The sequence below is a fragment of the Cervus elaphus genome, chromosome 18, assembly GCF_910594005.1.
Source record: "Cervus elaphus chromosome 18, mCerEla1.1, whole genome shotgun sequence".
Taxonomy (NCBI): Eukaryota; Metazoa; Chordata; class Mammalia; order Artiodactyla; family Cervidae; genus Cervus; species Cervus elaphus.
In genome coordinates, this window is record NC_057832.1 from 96,859,473 (window position 1) to 96,864,975 (window position 5,503).

Consider the following 5,503-nt stretch of genomic DNA (forward strand, 5'->3'; position numbering starts at 1 on the left):
CTCAGCTTTCTTTATAGTCCAACTCTCACATCCATACATGACTACTGAAAAAAACCATAGCTTTGACTAGATGGACCTTTGTTGGCAAAGTAATATCTCTGCTTTTTAATATGCTGTCTAGGTTGGTCATAACTTTTCTTCCAAGGAGCAAGCATCTTTTAATTTCATGGCTGCAGTCACCATCTGCAGTGATTTTGGAGCCCCCAAAAGTAAAGTCTGTCACTGTTTCCATTGTTTCCCCATCTATTTGTCATGAAGTGATGGGACTGGATGCTATGATCTTCATTTTCTGAATGTTGAGTTTTAAGTCAATTTTTTCACTCACCTCTTTTACTTTCATCAAGAGGCTCTTTAGTTCTTCTTCACTTTCTGCCATAAGGGTGGTGTCATCTGCATATCTGAGGTTGTTGATATTTCTCCTGGAAATCTTGATTCCAGCTTGTGCTTCATCCAGTCCAGCATTTCTCATGAGGTACTCTGCATAGCAGTTTAATAAGCAGGGTGACAATATGCAGCCTTAATGTACTCCTTTTCCCATTTGGAACCAGTCTGTTGTTCCATGTCCAGTTCTAACTGTTGTTTCTTGACCTGCATACAGCTTTCTCAGGAGGCAGGTCAGGTGGTCTGGTATTCCCATTTCTTTAAGAATTTTCCACAGTTTGTTGTGATCCACACAGTCAAAGTCTTTGGCATAGTCAATAAAGCAAAAGTAGAACTTGGATAAAGTTCTGGAAAATAGGAACATGTTATTCCAGCCTTCCTTCCTGAAATCATGGATCTTAAATTAAAGAGACCTAGGATGGCTTGAATAGCATGGTCCAGGATGGTCACCTGTGCCCTGAGCCATGGAGAGAGGACACATCTAGGAGAAGATACTGAATCATCACAAGGTAGAGGTTGTAGTGGAAATCCCCCAGGGGGCCACTGCTAGGAGCAGAGAATGGTATTAAGACCTACTGAAGCAAAAGGCAGTGGTGGTTTCTCTGATAATTTCTCCCAAAGGAAACAGTTCCACCTGGGGGCTGTTTATGCACTTATTCATTTAGTAAACAAACATTTACTCAGTATCTTTTCTGTACTTGTACCAAGTCCCTGTGATGCAGAGTTATAATTTGCATAGATTTCAAGGAGGGGAAAAATCTTTCAAACCAATGGATGTGCTCAGCTTTTGATTACTAATAATTGATATTGTATTATGTTTTCTGTTATTCTAAAGAGAAGCTCTTCTGCCCATTCCTGGAAGTGGTAAATGTATCAGGAAGTAAAAAAAATAATGATAATGCCTGCCTATCCCCAACCAGGATGGGAGTAGATCTTTCTGCTTCTCAAAGCTGGATACTTTAAGCTTTTGTGCTGATTAAGAGCTAAGGTTTCTTTAGGATGGTTGATCAAGTATTTTTAGATGGATCATCAAGCTGAATTAAGGGAAGGGAAGTGAAGAAACAAAATTATGAAAGAAAGGTGCTTCTTTTTTTCTCCCTTGCCCTAATAATATACTGCGAAAAAGTGACAGGGAAAAGAAACTTGGGTCCTAGAACTTAAATCCTTGGGTTCCATTCCTGTGACAACTGCCTGGGAGTGGGTCCAGGAAGAGCTTGCCAGAAGGATGAATTACTCTGTTACCGAGCCAAGGTAAATAATATTTTCAGCTCTGTGTCTGGAATGGTAAAATACTGTGATCATTAGTATAGGACCATGACCAGAACAGGGGAAAAAGAATGGTTTCTCAAAGGAAAATCTGTAGGACAGATATGGGCACTGGATAAATTGATGTTAGCTAGACAGTCAAACCCAACTGGGGTCTACTACATCTCTTGCCAAGACATATTAATTCATCTGTCCATTCATTAAAGTACAAAAAAAAGTTAGTCCTTTATAAGAGTTGAATAAATAGGGAAAAAAATTAATGTAAATTGAAATTATAATTTTTTCAGTTCAGTTCAGTCGCTCAGTCATGTCTGACTCTTTGTGACCCCTTGAATCACAGCATGTCAGGCCTCCCTGTCCATCACCAACTCCCAGAGTTTACTCAAACTCATGTCCATCGAGTCGGAGATGCCATCAGCCATCTCATCCTCTGTTGTCCCCTTCTCCTCCTGCCCCCAATCCCTCCCAGCATCAGGGTCTTTTCCAATGAGTCAACTCTTTAGGTATATGCAATATGTCCATTGTTAAACTTGAAAATTTTAGTTTTAAAGGATATTATTTTAAAAAGTGTATTAAAAGTGGATATGGTATATTCAATAAATGGTGTTAGAACAGCTAAATTGCCTTCTTGAAAAAGTAAAAGTTTTTTCATAACTTTCAGTGTAAAGAAAATGGATCAAAGATATGAATCCTGAAATCATAAAAATACTAAATCTGTGGAAGAATAAAAACAGGATATTGGTGATTATTTTCTCTAAATATGAAATAAATCTCTAAATTCAAATAAAAAGTTGATGGATTTTACATTTTAAAAAAACCTACATTGACAAAGCTTCCATAAGAAAAGCCAAAAGAAAAATAATTTGTTTATTTAACAATTATAAAGCATTGATATATCAATGAGATTCTCCATCAACACAGTATGAAGAAATATGAGCAAACAGATGGGAAGAAGGATGGGAGAGATCAAGGAAGGAAACATAGAATGAAGAAAAATCACGAAAGAAAAAATTCTCAAATTCACTTATCCCAAAAGATAAATGAATTCAAACTAGGATTCCATTTATCTGCTATTAGATAAATAAAGACAGTGTTCAATTTGTTGTTTGGTTGCTCAGTTGTGTCCGACTCTGCAACCCCATGGACTGTAGCACACCAGACTTCCCTGTCCTTGGCTGTCTCCCAGAGTTGGCTCAAGCACATGTCCATGGAGTCGATGATGCTGTCCAAACATCTCATCCTCTGTCACCCCCTTCTCCTCCTGCCTTCAGTTTTTTCCAGCATCAGGGTCTTTTCCAATGAGTCAGTTCTTCACATAAGGTGGCCAAAGTATTGGGGTTTCAGCTTCAGCATCAGTCCCTCCAATGAATATTCAGGGTTGACTTTTTTTAGGATTGATTGGTTTGATCTCCTTGCTGTCCAAGGGACTCTCTAGAGTCTTCTCCAGAACCAGAGTTCAAAAGCATTAATTCTTCAGCACTCAGCCTTCTTTATGGTTCAACTCTCATGTATAGACATGACTACTGGAAAAACCATAGCTTTGACTAGACAGACATTTTTTGGCAAAGTGATGTCTCTGCTTTTTATTATTCTGTCTAGGTTGGTCACAACTTTTCTTCTAAGGAGCAAGCATCTTTTAATTTTGCGGCAGCAGTCACCATCTGCAGTGCTTTTGGAACCCAAGAAAATAAAGTCTATCACTATTTCCATTGTTTATCCATCTGTTTGCCATGAAGTGATGGGACCAGATGACATGATCTTCGCTTTTTGAAGGTTGAGTTTGAAGCCAGCTTTTTCACTCTCCTCTTTCACCTTCATCAAGAGGCTCTTTAGTTCTTCCTTACTTTCTGCCTTAAGGGTGTTGTCTGCATATCTGAGGTTATTGATATTTCTCCTGGCAATCTTGATTCTAATTTGAGCTTCAACATACTGTATTTACAAAGTTATATAGAAGCAGGAGTTTCAGACATAGAATATAAATGGAAACAGCCTCTGTGGAAGCTAATTTGGAAATATCAGTCAAAATATAAAATACCCATTCTCATTGAATGGTTAATTCCATTTCTTAAGTTTTGCTCCATATATTAATTGACATGTGTGAGCACTGGCACTTTTCCAAGATATTCACTATGGTCTTATTTCAAATAGCAGAAGACTTCATTCAAGACATTTGATGATGTTTTAATCATATAATGGAATATTATATAGTTATGAAAAAATGAAACTGAGTAAGCTCTTTGAGGACTGATATGAAATTATTTTTAAATGAAAGAAAGTAAAAAAAAAAAAAAAACAAGGTAAATATATTGAAATTTTGCCAGCTTTATGTAGTTGCTGTTGTAATACTTGGACACAAATGTAGAGGCTTAAAACAATATGAATTTATCTTACAATTCTGCAGTTCAGAAGATTGGCATGGTTCTACCTGGATAACTCAAGGTTTTGTCAGTGTTACAGCCCTTCTTGGAGGCTTGATTTTTGTCAGCTTCTCCAATTCCCCCCATTCCTTATTTCATGGTTCTCTTCCTGCATCTTCAAAGCCAGCAACATCACACCACTCTGAATTCCCCTCTGTAGTCACACCTCTCTTGGATCACAGCTGGGAAAGGTTCTCTGACTGTAAGTATTTATGTGATCAGGATAATCCAAAATGATTCAGACCCATCTGGATAACCCAAAATAATCTCATCTCAAGAGCATACCTGTAATCACACATATAAATTTCATTTTTCCAGGGATTAGAGACAGACATCTTTGAGATTCCTTCTGCAATACACATTCCTGTGAATAAAATGCTACTCTTTTTTAAATGATAAAAAATTTTAAAAAATAATGCTAGAATGCTAGAATTCTATGTAAAATAATTAACACTGGTTGCCTGGATGGAAGAGGAATGAATTAGACCTGACAGGCAGACTTCTTTTGTTTTCTTTGTACTGTTTGAAATTTGAATCATTTAAATTATTGTCCTATAAAACCTATATTTTTATTCAGTTAAACCTTAGGCTTCCCTATCAGTTTGTCTTTTTTAGCTTTTTGTTTTATGTTGGAATATAACTGATTAACACTGTTGCGATGACTTCGTGCCTTTTAAAGGATAAAATCAAGCCTCTTTGAGAAATATAAAATGAAGATACATGCCAATTTATTTCATCCCAGTCTGGGATTGTAATCCCTAGTGTTTGACGAATAATGAATGTGACTCAGAAACACCCCAGGGCCCTTGCGAAGAAGAACCAGCAGTGAGGAAGCTCGGGAGAGAGCTAGAGTGTGACCACCAAAACAGGGCAGGGGGAGCAGGGGCTGCTTCTTTGACCTGTTCCTGCTGCTAAAGCCTCCCTGTATTTTTATGTCAGCAATTCCACAAGAGCCTGAAGAGAAACTTGTATTATAGCCAGCCACAAGGGAGAAGTAAAAAGGGGGAGGGAGATTCCACTGCATTATCCTTTTCAGACTCAGTGGAGGTGGATGCTCTGATTATATTAATAAAAGGCAGACTACAGGGAGCAGAATGGAAAAAGTTCATCTCTCTCTCAAGTTTTTAATACTTGAAATGATGGCCTGGTGACACAGGTTTTGATATAGGAGGTTAAATACCACTGACAAAGTAGCAAAAGATCTCCTTGTGGAAATTTAGTTAAAATTGACTAGACATCTTTTTCAAGTAAGGAATGAAATCACTTCCAACCAGTCATTAAGAAAGTCACAAATAATTAACTAGAAATTTAGGCAAAAATGTCAAAGATAAATTCAAACATGTGAAATTTTAAATGGTTGAAAAAACACAACAGTTTCACCATATTAGTGAAAATTAAGCACAAGTTAAAGTAAAAAGAAATACCAATTCACACTTAGT